Below are 17,631 nucleotides of genomic sequence, written 5' to 3'. Positions count from 1 at the left end.
ACCTTCCTTTCCTTGAGAAAAAAGAAAGAAGAGAAAATAAAGATATGGAGCCTTGCGGCTCGTTATTGCTTACCGGGAAGTTGGTGCTGCACAAAGTGTCAGATCACATATGCAAAAAATAGAATGCATGAAAATGACAAAATGTGCGTAGCACATGAGCTTTACTTATGCACGGGGTCTGCGCCCAGCTTTGTACAAAGGATTACATGCAACAGCGGCAAGACTTTTACAAAAGGTGGTTGCCGGAACAGGTTCCGGCAACCGTGCCTTACGGGTAAAACTTACGAAGATGCTCAATATTCCAGGAGTTGCTCACCGGAATGGCATGTTCGGTCTCAAGGCGGACAGCGCCAGGCCTAGTGACTCGTTTCACCCGGTAAGGGCCTTCCTACTTCGGCGTCAACTTGTTGGAATTCTTGGCGGACTGAACACGCCGAAGAACAAGGTCACCTTCCTCGAAACTTCTGGCATTAACTTTGCGGCTGTGGTAGCGGCGCAAAGCTTGCTGGTAGCGAGCAGCTCGCACAGCAGCCTGAAGACGGTCTTCCTCAAGGAGCAGGGCGTCATCTTGTCGCAGCTGCTCTTGCTCGAGCTCATCATAAGCGAGCATTCGAGGTGACCCGTATACGAGTTCCGTGGGGATAACTGCCTCTTCTCCATAGACTAGAGCGAAAGGTGTCTGTCCAGTGGCTCGATTTGGCGTCGTTCTGATCGACCAAAGAACCACCGGCAGCTCCTCGATCCAGTTTCTTCCGCACTTGTACAGCCTGTCGAAAGTCCTGGTCTTGAGCCCGCGCAGCACTTCAGCATTTGCCCTCTCCGCTTGACCGTTGCTTCTCGGGTGAGCAACAGAAGCGAAGCAGACCTTGGCGCCAAGGTCTTGGACGTACTGCATGAAGGTGCGGCTCGTGAATTGTGTACCGTTGTCGGTGATTATCCTGTTAGGGATCCCGAAGCGGCAAACAATCGACCTGAAGAACTTGACTGCTGACTGTGCCGTCACCTTCCTCACTGGTTCCACTTCCGGCCACTTTGTGAACTTGTCGATTGCAACGTACAAGTACTCAAAGCCCCCGACTGCTCGGGGAAAGGGGCCGAGGATGTCGAGCCCCCAGACCGAAAATGGCCAGGATAAAGGGATCGTCTGGAGAGCTTGAGCTGGTTGGTGTATCTGCTTGGAATGGAACTGGCACGCTTCACACTTGGTTACTTGTGCAGTTGCATCCTGGAGGGCTGTCGGCCAAAAGAAACCTTGCCGGAACGCTTTGCCGACAAGTGCTCTTGCGCCAATGTGGTGACCACATATGCCTCCATGTATCTCTGCCAACAACTTTTGTCCGTCTTCCCGGTGAATACACTTCAATTTCACACCGTTGAGTCTTCTTCTGTACAGTGTCTTGTCGACAAACTGGTACATACTTGACTGCCGGGCTACTCTTTCCGCTTCTTCTTGCTCTTCGGGAAGTTCTCCTGTTTGAAGGAAACGGACAATCTGCTGTGCCCGTGCTGGAGCTTGTGGCTCGACAACAAGGACTAAAGGCAAATCTGCTGCTGCGGGAACATCCGCTTCAACGGCGAGAACCTGTGGCTCTGCCGGAGCGTGACGTTCCCCGGCAAGCTTGCCGGAGCAAAACTTGTCAGGAGCTTCTGCTTCAACGGAACAAACCCTAGGGATTGCCGGAGCAGATAGCTCCTCAGCACTCTTGGTGTTGATCTCAGCTGCTGCGGGAACATCCGCTTCTATGGCGAGAAGCTGCGTCTCTGCCGGAGCTTGACGTTCCCCGACAAGCTTGCCAGAGCAAAACTTATCGGGAGCCTCTGCTTCAACGGAACAAATCCTAAGGCTTGCCGGAGCATATTGCTCCTCAGCATTTTTGGTGTTGATCTTGGGGACCTTCTTGGCGGCGGCTTCTGGAAGCTCTGCCGGCAAATAGTCACCAGAAATCAACTTCCTCTTCTTGCTCTGTCCTGTTGATGGCTTTACAGACGGTTGAGTCAGCTTGAGCACAAAGATCCCTGGTTCCACAGGTAACTTAAGTGCGACACACTTTGACAGGCCATCGGCAATGGCGTTCTGAGCTCTTGGAACATGCTCCATTTGTAGGCCGTCAAAGTGCTCTTCTAGCTTTCTCACTTCGTCGACGTAGGCTTCCATCAACGGACTTTGATAGCTCTTGTTTACTTGGCGGACGACAAGCTGTGAGTCACCCCTGACAATGAACTTCTTGATCCCAAGGTCTGCCGCGATCCTGAGACCGGCAAGCAAGCCTTCATACTCTGCAGTATTGTTTGTTGCTTGCTCCTTGGGAAAGTGCATCTGGACTACGTACTTGAGGTGCTCTCCGGTGGGTGCGACAAGCAGCACACCTGCGCCGGCGCCTTACAGCGAAAAGGCACCATCAAAGTACATCAGCCACTCTTTGCCTGCTTCCTTGACGGGGATGCTCATTTCTGGAATTTCTTCATCTGGTGTTGGCGTCCATTCTGCTATAAATTCTGCTAATGCTCTGCTCTGGATAGTTGAAGTACTCTCAAACTTGAGGCCAAAGCTTGACAGTTCCAGTGCCCACTCAACAATCCTGCCTGTCGCTTCTGGATTCTGTAGTATCCTCTCCAGCGGAAAGCGAGTGACAACTATGATCTCATGTGCTTGGAAGTAATGGCGCAGCTTTCTCGAGGCCATGAGAAGGCCGAAAAGCAATTTCTGCACGCCAGAGTACCTTGATCTAGCCCCTTGCAGAAGGGAACTGACAAAGTAAACTGGGCGCTGCACCATTTTCTTCTGTATTTCCTCGTGCATCTGCGCAGATCCATCTTTGTCGGGACCAGAGCTTGCCGGGGAAGCCCCTTGCTTGTCGCTGGATGCGCTTGCCGTGGTTGCTGGCTCGTCATCTGCCTCCCTCTCTGCTAATAATGCAGCACTAACCACTCGATTGGTTGCCGCTATGTATAGCAGCAACTTCTCTTGCGGCTTAGGTGCGACAAGTATTGGAGGGGAGGACGGGTATCTCTTTAAGTCTTGCAGCGCAGCCTCCGCTTCCGGAGTCCATTTTATTGGACCTACCTTTTTCAATAATTTGAAAAATGGCAGGGCGCGCTCAGCAGACCTAGAGATAAACCTGCTGAGAGCAGCCATGCAACCGGCAAGTCTTTGTACATCCTTGACGCGCTTTGGTGCTTCAATCTGCTCAATGGCCTTGATCTTGTCGGGATTGGCTTCAATTCCTCGCTGAGACACGAAGAACCCAAGAAGCCTGCCGGAGGGAACTCCAAACACACACTTCTCTGGGTTGAGCTTGAGGCCGATCTTGCGCAGATTTGCAAAGGTCTCGTCTAAATCTTGAATTAGAGTCGCCTTGTCCTTGCTCTTGACCACTATGTCATCCATGTAGGCTTCCACATTTCTGTGTATTTGTGGCTCCAGAGCGAGATGGATTACTCTTGCAAATGTTGAACCAGCATTTTTTAAACCAAAAGGCATCCGTACGAAACAGTACGTGCCACATGGAGTAGTAAACGCGGTCTTCTCCTCATCCTCTTCTTCCATGAAGATCTGATGGTATCCTGAGTATGCGTCAAGAAATGAAAGCGAATCACATCCGGCTGTGGAGTCAACAATCTGGTCAATGCGCGGCAAAGGAAATGGGTCTTTGGGACAAGCTTTGTTAACATCGGTAAAATCGATACAAAGTCTCCATTTCCCGTTTGCCTTGCGCACGACTACAGGATTGGCCAACCACGTAGGATGGAGCACTCCTCTGACAAGGCCTGCTGCTTCCAATTTCTTGATCTCTTCTGCAATAAATTCTTGGCGCTCCACTGCTTGCTTCCTGACCTTCTGCTTGACGGGTCGCGCATGAGGACAAACGGCAAGGTGGTGCTCAATTACTTTCCTGGGAACACCGGGGATGTCAGACGGTTGCCATGCAAACACGTCGACATTCGCCCGCAGGAAAGCAATGAGCGCGCTTTCCTATTTAGGGTCGAGAGTGGCACTGATGGTGAAAGTACCACCAGCGCCGTCCTCCTTGGCGGACACCTTCTTCGTCTCTGGTGGAGCAGCCATTGTCTTCTTACACTTGCCGGTGGAGCTCGATGGTGCGTCCTCGACGGCAGCGCAGCACTCCGAAGAGGTGCGCTTGCCAGAGTGGGCATCAGAACTCTTGCCGGACTTGGTCTTCTTCTTCCCCCCGGGAGCTTCAGCGGCAAGTGACTTGCGGTCTGTTGCGGCTGCTGCTTCCCGGTAGGTCTTGTCGGCACAGATAAGAGCATCCTTCTTTTCGCCAGGGACAGAGATGACGCTTATCGGGCCTGGCATCTTCAGCATGTTGTATGCGTAGTGAGAGGCTGCCATGAACTTGGCGAGTGCTGGACGGCCAAGTATCCCATTGTAAGGCAATGGAATATCGGCAACGTCAAAAGTGACCCTCTCAGTCCTGAAGTTCAGCTCGCTGCCAAATGTTACTGGCAACGTGACCTTCCCCTTCGGCTTGCTCCTTCCCGGGTTAATTCCTTGGAATGTGCCGGTCTCTTCAAGCTCGCTGTCAGGGATCTGGAGTTTCTGGAGTACAGCTGAGGAGATCAGTTTCAAGCCGGCCCCGCCGTCAACTAACATCTTAGTGACCTTGAGGTTGCGGATAGTTGGTGAAACCAACATCGGTAAGCACCCGACCGCAGTTGTGCGGTCAGGGTGATCCTCAATATCAAAGATGATAGGCGTGCTGGACCATTTCAGAAGCTTGCGTGACTCGACAGGTGGTTCTGCTGCATTGACTTCCCACACCCACTGCTTGAGTTGGCGGTGCGAAGTATGCAGAGAAGCACCGCCGTCAGCACACAAGACCTCTGTGGCTTTCTGAAACTCCTGTTCGCTGGTCTCAACATCATCCATGTCTTCGTCGTCGTTGTCATCTTCATCCTTGTCGCGGCCGCGGGGAGGTCTGTCTCCTTGCCGCTGCTTGGCCTTGCCGCGGCATCCTCCCCGGCCGGCGCGCTTCTTGCCAGATTCTCCAGCGCCTCCTTGGGCCCTCTCCTTGTCTCGTCGCTCGTACTCAGCCTTTTGTTGCTGGACAAGCTGCTCGACCTTCTTGCAGCTCTGGAGGTCGTGACCCTTGGTGCGGTGAATCTTGCAGTACTGCTTGTCGGTGCCGTCCTGCTTGTCGGCGACCGCCACAGCCTGGCAGTTGGTGCATGTGGCAATCTCCTTGCCGGAGCCACCAACTTTGGCTTTCTGGGCGCCACCTTCTTTGCCGGACTGCTCAACGACTAGCACATCTTTGCTTTTCTTCTTCCTGTTCCGCCGCCGGTTTTTCTTTGCCGGGGCAGCATCCTCACTGTCAGATCCTCCTGTTCCTATATTCTCTCCGGGGAGTTTCCTCCCTTCTTCAGCACGTGCACACTTGTCGGCCAGGGCATACAGCTCACTGACGTCTCTGATCTTGCACATCGCCATCTCCTCCCGCATCCTACGGTTACGCACGTTCTGATGGAACGCGCTGATGACCGCGGCAGGGTGGACATCTGGGATGTTGTGCTGTACACGGCTGAATCTCTGAATATACTTGCGCAGGGGTTCTCCTTCCTTCTGGGCGAGCAGATGAAGGTCACTCTCTTGGCCATGAGGTTTGTGGCCGCCTGTAAAGGCGCCGACAAACTGATGGCACAGGTCGGCCCAGGAGGATATGGAGTTGTCCGGCAAGTGCATGAGCCAGGACCTGACGTTGGGCTTGAGCACCAGCGGGAAGTAGTTGGCAAGGATCTTGTCGTCCCGCCCCCCGGCAACCTGCACCGCGATGGTGTAGATGCTGAGGAACTCCGACGGATGCGACTTGCCGTCGTACTTCTTCGGTACGTCTGGTTTGAAATTCTTCATGCTGGGCCACTGGACTTGCCGCAGTTCACGAGTGAACGCAGGGCAACCTACCGCGTACGGCAAGTCGCTTGGTTCCCCTAGCGCATGCATGTCAACAGAGGGCCCAACGCGCTGGTCTGATTGACGTCGCGCTTCTCTTCGGCGCTCGATGCGAGTACGAGTGTCTTCTTGCTGTCGTTCGTGAAGAACTTGGCGCTGATCGCGGCGAGCTCGCGGATCTGACGACGCGGTGGAGTCGCTGTCGAGGTGGATCCAGTGAGTCGGCGATCTTGGCCTTCGGGGTGGAGAGTGCACAGAGGTTGCACCGCCACCGGTCTTGTCACCACCGGCTCGTGCCTGGCTGACTTGCCACGGCTGCGACGTGCTCGGCTGCCGCTGAGTGTCGCCGTTGGCGAAGCCGATGAGACTCTGGATGGTGGCCCTCCAGTCGTCGATCTTGTCTGCTGTTGGAGGGTAGTCAAGGAGTAGTTGAGCTCGCGCCAAAGCTTCTGCTGCAGTGGCGGGCAGTGGTGGCGAACGGTGCGAGGAGCGGGATATGCTCGGACTTCTAACTATGTTAGAAGGAGCAGTATCCCGTCCAGGCGACCGCGCCTCGCTCGTGCCAGCATGTTGGTGTGCATGCTGGTCTGGAGCGCTCCGAGATCCACCAGCTCGATCTTGGTCCAGCAAACGCATGGTACTATGAGCACTGTGACGCTGCCGGTCCCGCGCCTCATGAGATGGGCGCGGTGCATGTACGGACGCCGAGGTCTTGGAGTGCGCCCGGTCGTTGTGGGAGCCGGCTACGCCGCCGATGGGCAGCGCAGCCTTGTCCTTGGACCTGGCAGCACCGTGAGCTCTCTCGTCGACGCCCGTTCTTCCGCCGGCGTCCGCCCCATCAGCCATTTGCTCCGGTGGTAGCGGGGCGGATGGAGCAGCCGCCTCCGTAGCCTTCTTCTTCGGCGGCATGTTGATGAAGATGATGGAGATCTAGCTCGCGCGAACGCCGGATCTGGTTCACACAACTTCGACGCCCCCTACCTGGCGCGCCAAAGATGTCGGGGGACTGATCCACGAACACCTATGGGACCGGCGGGCCGAGTCCCTTTCGGTTCGGCGGGGGCAGAGGTCGTGCAAAGAGCGGATCGAGGCGAAACACGCGAGCAGTTTACCCAGGTTCGGGCCGCACGGATGCGTAAAACCCTACTCCTGCTTTGTGGTTTGTATTGAGTTCTTGCTCGGGAGCGCGGAGTGCTACAGTACACTTCAGCGGCTAACGAGACCGAGCGTGAGTGTTTGAACCAGCTAACCCCCCTCTATGTTGCGCATGGGCCTCCTTTTATATGCTCAAGGGGTCACCGACAGGTGGCAACGTAGACAAGGGCAAAAAAGGGAAAGGTGCTGCGGTAGGTACAGCTACCTGCTACAGTGTATCATACCTAACCCTGACGGCAGGGGACAAGGGCCTTAAATGCCCGTCTGCGTCGCCTAAACAGTGTAAAAGGGACCGTCAGGGACGCCACCGCTTGCCACGGCGGCAATCTTGTCAGCACCGCTTGCCACCGCTCACCGCTGGCTGCACAGCCTCCCGCCACGTACGCTGGGAAGGGTCCCAGACTGACACGTTGGTGGATGTGCTGGAGCACGGGCACGGAGTGGTGGCTTGCCGCGGCAAATGCCTTGCCGCGGTCGTTGTTTTGTTGCGTCCGGGAGCTTGTCGCTCACCGGGCCTTGCCGGGACGCGTGGCGCGTCGCGGCAAGTTCCTTGAGGTGCCTTGGGTGGCCTTCCTGGCTAGCTCCTCTTGCCGGGGTCTTGAGGTGCCTTAGTTGGCCTTCCCGGTAAGCTCCTCTTGTCGGGGTCTTGTCTCCTTGAATGGCTCCAGGGGAACCACGGAGGACCTTGGCGGTCACCCGGCAAGCCTTGCCGCGGGATGCTGCGACTGCCCGTGCACAAGTTCGGGATACTAGGGTACCCCTTCTCTAGTACACTTACGACTCTCATTTTCCTCTCCCCCACTTCTAAAACGATTTTCGAAAACCTTTGCCTTTTCTTCGCCCCTTTTCTGTTCGTCTCTTTTTGCTTGCTTCTTGTGTGCTTGTGTGTTGGATTGACTGTTTGTCACGATGGTTTAAGATAATACCAAATTCTATGAATTTTCCAATACCAACAACAAAGATTTTATTAGCACTCCGTTTGCTCCTACTACCGATGCTGAATCTTCTGAAATTAATACCGCTTTGTTGAATCTTGTCATGAAAGATCAATTTTCTGGCCTTCCTAGTGAAGATGCCGCTACCCATATAAACAACTTTGTTGATTTGTGTGATATGCAGAAGAATAAAGATGTTGATAACCCACAAGTATAGGGGATCGCAACAGTTTTCGAGGGTAGAGTATCAACCCAAATTTATTGATTCGACACAAGGGGAGCCAAAGAATATTCTCAAGTATTAGCACCTGAGTTGTCAATTCAACCACACCTGGATAACTTAATATCTGCAACAAAGTGTTTAGTACCAAAGTAATATGATAGTAGTGGTAAATATAGCAAAAGTAATATTTTTGGGTTTTGTAATGATTGTAACAATAGCAGCAGAAAAGTAAATAAGCGAAGAAACATATATGAAAAGCTCGTAGGCATTGGATCGTTGATGGAGAATTATGCCGGATGCGATTATTCATGCAACACTTATAACATAGGGTGACACAGAACTAGCTCCAATTCATCAATGTAATGTAGGCATGTATTCCAAATATAGTCATACATGTTTATGGAAAAGAACTTGCATGACATCATTTGTCCTACCCTCCCGTGGCAGCGGGGTCCCATTGGAAACTAAGGGATATTAAGGCCTCCTTTTAATAGAGTACCGGACCAAAGCATTAACACATAGTGAATACATGAACTCCTCAAACTACGGTCATCACCGGGAGTGGTCCCGATTATTGTCACTTCGGGGTTGCCGGATCATAACACATATTAGGTGACTATAGACTTGCAAGATAGGATCAAGAACTCACATATATTCATGAAAACATAATAGGTTCAGATATGAAATCAAGGCACTCGTGCCCTAGTGACAAGCATTAAGCATAGCAAAGTCATAGCAACATCAATCTCAGAACATAGTGGATACTAGGGATCAAACCCTAACAAAACTAACTCGATTACATGATAAATCTCATCCAACCCATCACCATCCACAAGTCCTATGATGGACTTACTCACGCACGGCGGTGAGCATCATGAAATTGGTGATGGAGGAAGGTTGATGATGATGACGACGACGGATTCCCCTCTCCGGAGCCCCGAACGGACTCCAGATCAGCCCTCCCGAGAGAGTTTAGGGCTTGGTGGCGACTCCGTATCGTAAAACGTGATGAATTCTTCTCTCTGATTTTTTTCTCCCCGAAAGTGAATATATGGAGTTGGAGTTGAGGTCGGTGGAGCGTCAGGGGGCCCACGAGGCAGGGGGGCGCGCCCAGGGGGGGTAGGCGCCCCCACCCTCATGGACAGGGTGTGGGCCCCCTGACGTGGATCTTTCTTCCAGTATTTTTTATATATTCCAAAAATAATCTCCATTGATTTTTAGGTCATTCCGAGAATTTTTATTTCTACACAAAAATAACACCATGGCAATTCTGCTGAAAACAGCGTCAGTCTGGGTTAGTTACATTCAAATCATGCAAGTTAGAGTCCAAAACAAGGGCAAAAGTGTTTGGAAAAGTAGATACGACGGAGACGTATCAACTCCCCCAAGCTTAAACCTTTGCTTGTCCTCAAGCAATTTAGTTGATAAACTGAAAGTGATAAAGAAAAACTTTTACAAACTCTGTTTGCTCTTGTTGTTGTAAAAATGTAAAGCCAGCATTCAAGTTTTCAGCAAAGATTATGAACTAACCACATTCGCGATAACATTTAGGTCTCATGTTTACTCGTATCAATGGCATAATCAACTAGCGAGCAATAATAATAAATCTTGGATGACAACACTTTCTCAAAACAATCATAATATGATATAACAAGATGGTATCTCGCTAGCCCTTTCTAAGACCACAAAACATAAATGCAGAGCACCTTTAAAGATCAAGGACTGACTAGACATTGTAATTCATGGTAAAAGAGATCCAGTCAAGTCATACTCAATGTAAACTAATAGTAATGGATGCAAATGACAGCGGTGCTCTCCAACTGGTGCTTTTTAATAAGAGGATGATGATTCGACATAAAAGTAAATAGATAGGCCCTTCACAGAGGGAAGCAGGGATTTGTAGAGGTGCCAGAGCTCGGTTTTGAAATAGATATGAATAATATTTTGAGCGGTATACTTTCATTGTCAACATAACAACCGAGAGATTTCGATATCTTCCATGCTACACACATTATAGGCGGTTCCCAAACATAATGTTAAAGTTTATACTCCCCCTCCACCAACAAGCATCAATCCATGGCTTGCTTGAAACAACGAGTGCCTCCAACTAACAAGAGTTCTGGGGGAGTTTTGTTTGCAGTTATTTTGATTTGATTTGCATAAAGTATGGGACTGGGCATCCCGGTGACCAGCCATTTTCTCGTGAGTGAGGAGCGGAGTTCACTCCTCTTGAGAATAACCCGCCTAGCATGGAAGATACAGACAACCCTAGTTGATACATGAGCTATTCGAGCATACAAAACAGAATGTTTATTTGAAGGTTTAGAGTTTGGCACATAAAAATTTACTTGGAACGGCAGATAGATACCATATATAGGTAGGTATGGTGGACTAATATGGAACAACTTTGGGGTTTATGGAATTGGATGCACAAGCAGTATTCCCTCTTAGTACAAGTGAAGGCTAGAAAAAGACTGGGAAGCGACCAGCTGGAGAACGACAACAGTCATGAACATGCATTAAAATTAATCAACACCGAGTGCAAGCATGAGTAGGATATAATGTAACATCAACATAAATATCGTAGAGGCTATGTTGATTTTGTTTCAACTACATGCGTGAACATGTGCCAAGTCAAGCCACTCGAATTGTTCAAAAGAGGATACCACCCTATCATACCACATCACAACCATTTTAATAGCATGTTGGCACGCAAGGTAAACCATTATAAGCTCCTAGCTAATTAAGCATGGCATAAGCAACTACAATCTCTAATTGTCATTACAAACATGTTTATTCATAATAGGCTGAATCAGGAACGATGAACTAATCATATTTACAAAACAAGAGAGGTCGAGTTCATACCAGCTTTTCTCATGTCAATAAGTTCATCATATAATCATCATTATTGCCTTTCACTTGCACGACCGAATAGTGTGGATAATAATAATAGTGCACGTGCATTGGACTAAGCTGGAATCTGCAAGCATTCAATTCAAGAGAGAAGGAAAGGTAATATGGGCTCTTTGTTAGATCAACAATAATGCATATAAGAGCCACTCAACATTCTCATTATGGTCTTATCCTCTCGACCTCCAAAGAACAAGAAGAAATAAAACTATTCACACGGGAAAGCTCCCAACAAGCAAAAGAAGAACGAGAAATATTTTTGGGTTTTATTTTTAATTATTACTACTACAACATGAAAAGTAAACTAGCTAAAAGCTACAACTAATATTTTTTCCAAGGTTTATCAAACACACAAGAAGAAAGCATAAAAAGGGAAATAAACTAGCATGGATATTACAATGAAAAAGTATGAGCACCAACAACTAGCATGAGTGTGTGAACATGAATGTAATGTCAGTGAGAAATACGTACCCCCCAAGCTTAGGCTTTTGGCCTAAGTTGGTCTATGGCCACGGCTGGCCTGCCGGATATCCAAAGTTATAGTTGTGTTCGTACTGAGAAGGATCCCCCTGGTGCCACTGGTTGGCGATCTCTTCCGGATTCCACTGATAAACAGACTGTCGGTGAGGATCAAATTGTGGTTCCGGCTCTGGCTCTGTAGCTGATGTGGGGTTCTGGTAGGCGTGAATGGCCTCCGGTGGAACAAGGTACTTGCCTGCAGATAAGTCAAACAAGGAAGGAGCAGGCAAAGTAATAGTCTCAGGGTGATTTTATCAAAAATCAGCTTGTACTTAAGCATCTTTTCCTTATTCTTAACGATAAAATCATGTGCTACCATACTCTTATAGTCTAGAAAAACAGGAGGCATCAACTTTTCTTCTTTCTCATAATGCCTAATAGGTATGTTAAAATGTGCAGCTAGGCGCGAGGCAAAGATACCTCCCAAGATGGGGCCCTTAGTATGGTTAAGATTTAACCGCTTTGCAACAATAGCGCCCATACTAAATGTGTCATCACGGAACAAGGCATGACACAAAATAACAATATCAGGGGCACTAAGGTTCCCACAGTTTCCGCGACCAATTAAGCATCTACTAGCAAATATTGCGAAGTAATGTAAAATAGGAAAATGTATGCTAGTAATTCTTGCATCGGAAACTTTCCTCGTTTCCCCTACAACAATTGTATCAATAAACCCTTCCACATCACCATGATGTGGTTCCTCTACACTGCCCTCAAAAGGGATCAAACAAACCCGACAAAAATCACGAAGTGACATCTCCTTATGCTCATCATATAAATAAAATCCCACCGTAGGTGGTGAGCTCCTAGCATGGAAATGAAAGTTTGGCACAAAGATATTGGTGAGTAAGAGATACTGTTCGTGTTGGTCGTGGAGGAAGGCGGTGAGGCCTGCATTCTCAACCAATTCATAGAAATCATCATAAATCCCGGCTGCTCTCAAGAAATCATCACAAGGCCATTCGCACGGCCGAACCTCCGCGGCGCGAGGGAGATTATACTTGGGCTTCTTGTTCTCTTCACTTTGTTTATCCTTCGAGCTTCGGGTCGATGAGCCCCTCAAAAATCTCTTCATCTTTTTCTGAAAATTTCTGAAATTTTTAGTAACTTCAAAATAAAAGTGAACCAAACTCAACAAAATTGATAGCAACTACTCCTACAAGTGCCTAGAGGCAATATCATGCATTAAAACTACTTTTGACCATATAAATTTGACATGCAAGCTCAAGAACAGGGTCACCTAAGCAGCAAAAATTTGAAATAAATAAAGCACTAGAACAAAAACTAATTGGACCATTGGAGGAGTCACATACCAAAGAACAATCCCCCAAAGCAGTTTTGTGAATGGAGCTTTGAGCTAGGAGATCGAAAATGGCAGCAAGATGAGCTAGAACTCGGGTTTGAGCTGGTTGGTGATTTTTTTGGGAGGAAGAAGGAGTGTGTGGTAGCTGGAATAAGTGGAGGGGAGCCACCATGGGCCCACGAGGCAGGGGCGCGCCCTGGACCCTGATACGTCCATTTTGCATCATGCTTTTATATCGATATTTATTGCATTATGGGCTGTTATTACACAATATGTCACAATCCTTATGCCCATTCTCTTTTATTTTACAAGTTTTACATAAAGAGGGAGAATGCCGGCAGCTGAGATTCCGGGCTGGAAAAGGAGCAAATATTAGAAACCTATTCTGCACAGCTCCAAAAGTCCTGGAACTTCACAGAAGATGTTTTCAGAATATATAAAAAATACTCAGCGGAAGAGATTCACCAGGGGGCCACACCCTGCCCATGAGGGTGGGGGCGCGCCCTACCCCCATGGGCGCCCCTACCTTGTGGGCCCCCTGGTGGCCCTCCGGCGGCCATCTTCTGCTATATGAAGTCTTTCGATCAGAAAAAAAATAAGAAGCCATCTTCTCGGATGAAACTCCGCTGCCACCAGGCAGAACCTTGGCGGAACCAATCTAGGGCTCTGGCGGAGCTGTTCTGCAGGGGAAACTTCCCTCCCGGAGGGGAAAATCATCGCCATCGTCATCACCAACGCTCCTCTCATCGGGAGAGGGCAATCTCCATCAACATCTTCATCAGCACCATCTCCTCTCAAAACCCTAGTTCATCTCTTGTATCCAATTCTTGTCTCTGAGTCCGGGATTGGTGCTAGTAGGTTGCTAGTAGTGTTAATTACTCCTAGTAGTTGATGCTAGTTGGTTTATTTGGTGGAAGATCATATGTTTAGATCCTATATGCATATTAATACCCCTCTGATTATGAACATGTTTATGCTTTGTGAGTAGTTACGTTTGTTCCTATGGACATGGGAGAAGTCTTGCTATTAGTAGTCATGTGAATTTGGTATTCGTTCGATATTTTGATGAGATGTATGTTGTCTCTCCTCTAGTGGTGTTATGTGAACGTCGACTACATGACACTTCACCATTTTTTGGGCCTAGAGGAAGGCATTGGGAAGTAATAAGTAGATGATGGGTTGCTAGAGTGACAGAGGCTTAAACCCTAGTTTATGCGTTGCTTCGTAAGGGGCTGATTTGGATCCATATGTTTCATGCTATGGTTAGGTTTACCTTAATACTTTTGTTGTAGTTGTGGATGGTTGCAATAGAGGTTAATCATAAGTGGGATGCTTGTCCAAGTAAGGACAATACCCAAGCACCGATCCACCCACATACCAAATTATCAAAGTACCGAACGCGAATCATATGAGCATGATGAAAACTAGCTTGATGATATTCCTATGTGTCCTCGGGAGCGCTTTTCTCTATATAAGAGTTTGTCCAAGCTTGTCCTTTGCTACAAAAAGGATTGGGCCACCTTGCTGCACTCTATTTACTTTTGTTACTTGTTGCTCGTTACAAATTATCCTATCACAAAACTATCTGTTACCACTTATTTCAGTACTTGCAGAGAATACCTTGCTGAAAACCGCTTATCATTTCCTTCTACTCCTCGTTGGGTTCGACACTCTTACTTATCGAAAGGACTACGATAGATCCCCTATACTTGTGGGTCATCAAGACTCTTTTCTGGCGCCGTTGCCGGGGAGTGAAGCGCCTTTGGTAGGTGGAATTTGGTAAGGAAAATTTTATATAGTGTGCTGAAATTTACTGTCACTTGTTACTATGGAAAGTAATCCTCTGAGGGGCTTGTTCGGGGTATCTTCACCCCGACCAGTAGAGCAAAGAGTTGCTCCTCAACCTACTGAAAATGAAAATGTCTGCTTTGAAATTCCTTTGGGTATGATAGAGAAACTGCTAGCTAATCCTTTTTTAGGAGATGGAACAAAACATCCTGATGAGCATGTAATATATGTGGATGAAGTTTGTGGATTATTTAAGCTTGCAGGTGTACCCGGAGATGTTGTTAAGAAGAAGGTCTTCCCTTTATCTTTGAAGGGATATGCATCGACATGGTATAGGCTATGTGATGATATGGGGTCTTGGAATTACAAACGATTGAAATTGGAGTTTCATCAGAACTTTTATCCTATGCATCTTGTTCATCGTGATCGCAATTATATATATAATTTTTGGCCTCGCGAAGGAGAAAGCATCGCTCAAGCTTGGGGGAGGCTTAAATCAATGTTATATTCATGCCCTAATCATGAGCTCTCAAGAGAAATGATTATTCAAAAAATTTATGCTTGACTTTCTGATAACAATCGCACCATGCTTGATACTTCTTATGCTGGCTCTTTTATGATGAAGACTATTGAATTTAAATGGGATTTATTGGAAAGAATTAAACGCAAATCTAAAGATTGGGACCTCGACAAAGGTAAGGAGTCAGGTATGACACCTAGTTTTGATTGTGTTAAATATTTTATGGATACCGATGCTTTCCGTAAATTTAGCACTAAATATGGACTTGACTCTGAGATAGTAGCTTCTTTCTGTGAATCTTTTGCTACTTATGTTGATCTCCCCAAGGAGAAGTGGTTTAAATATCATCCTCCCATAGAAGTAAAAGTAGTTGTACCTATTAAAGTTGAAGAAAATACTATCACTTATAATGATCCAATTGTTCCTACTTCTTATGTTGAGAAACCACCTTTCCCTGTTTGGATAAAGGATCATGCTAAAGCTTCAACTGTGGTTCATAAAAGCAATATTAAAACTTATGCACCTCCTGAGAAAATTAAAGTTGAACCTGATATTGCTAATGTTAAAGATCTCTTGTCTGATAATATTGATGGGCATGTTATTTATTTCCGCGATGAAACTACTAGAATTGCTAAACCTTGTGCTAAAGATAAACCTAGACCTGTGGTAGGCATGCCTGTTATTTCTGTTAAAATAGGAGATCATTGTTATCATGGCTTATGTGATATGGGTGCCAGTTCTAGTGCAATACCTATTAGCCTATATAGAGAAATCATGCATGATATTGCACCTATTGAAATAGAAGATATTGATGTCACAATTAAACTTGCCAATAGAGATACTATTTCACCAATGGGAATTGTTAGAGATGTTGAAGTCTTGTGTGGGAAAACTAAATATGCTGCTGATTTTCTTGTTCTTGGTTCCCACAAGATAGCTTTTGTCCCGTTATATTTGGTAGACCTTTCCTGAACACTGTTAATGCTACCATAGATTGCAAAAGAGATGTTGTTACTATCGGTTTAGATGATATGAATCATGAATTTAATTTCTCTAAATTTAGTAGACAACACCGTGAAGAAGAATTACCTAGTAAGGATGAAATTATTGGTCTTCCTTCTATTGCCGTACCTCCTAGTAATCCTTTAGAACAATATTTGCTAGGCCATGAAAATGATATGTTTACGAATGAAAGAAGGGAAATATATGAAGTATTCTTTAAACAGGAACCTATTCTTAAAAACAATTTACCTGTTGAAATCCTAGGGGATCCTCCTCCACCCAAGGGTGATCCCGTGTTTGAGCTTAAACCGTTACCTGATACTCTTAAATATGCTTATCTTGATGAGAAAAAGATATATCCTGTTATTATTAGTGCTAACCTTTCAGAGCATGAGGAAGAGAGACTATTGAAAACTCTGAAGAAGCACCGTGCTGCTATTGGGTATACTCTTGATGATCTTAAGGGCATTAGTCCCACTCTATGTCAACATAAAATTAATTTGGAAGAAGATGCTAAACCAGTTCGTGACCATCAACGACGACTGAATCCTAAAATGAAAGAAGTGGTAAGAAAGGAAATACTAAAGCTCCTTGAGGCAGGTATAATCTATCCCGTTGCTGATAGTCAGTGAGTAAGTCCCGTCCATTGTGTCCCTAAGAAGGGAGGTATTACTGTCGTTCCTAATGATAAAGATGAATTGATTCCTCAAAGAATTATTACAGGTTATAGGATGGTAATTGATTTTCGCAAATTAAATAAGGCCACAAAAAAGGATCATTACCCCTTACCTTTTATCGATCAAATGCTAGAAAGATTATCCAAACATACACATTTTTGCTTTCTGGATGGTTATTCTGGTTTCTCTCAAATACCTGTGTCAGCCAAAGATCAATCAAAGAATACTTTTACTTGCCCTTTTGGTACTTTTGCTTATAGAAGTATGCCTTTTGGTTTATGTAATGCACCTGCTACCATGCAAAGATGCATGATGGCTATATTCTCTGACTTTTGTGAAAAGATTTGTGAGGTTTCCATGGACGATTTCTTTGTCTATGGATCTTCTTTTGATGATTGCTTGAGCAACCTTGATCGAGTTTTGCAGAGATGTGAAGAAACTAATCTTGTCTTGAATTGGGAAAAGTGCCACTTTATGGTTAATGAAGGTATTGTCTTGGGGCATAAAGTTTCTGAAAGAGGTACTGAAGTTGATAAAGCAAAGGTTGATGCTATTAAGAAGATGCCATGTCCCAAGGACATCAAAGGTATTAGAAGTTTCCTTGGTCATGCCAGATTTTATAGGAGGTTCATTAAGGACTTCTCAAAAATTTCTCGGCCTCTGACTAATTTATTACAAAAAGATA

The sequence above is a fragment of the Triticum urartu genome, chromosome 5A, assembly GCF_056163025.1.
Source record: "Triticum urartu cultivar PI428250 chromosome 5A, HENAU_Tu73, whole genome shotgun sequence".
Lineage (NCBI taxonomy): Eukaryota > Viridiplantae > Streptophyta > Magnoliopsida > Poales > Poaceae > Triticum > Triticum urartu.
This window is presented reverse-complemented; position numbering follows the sequence as displayed.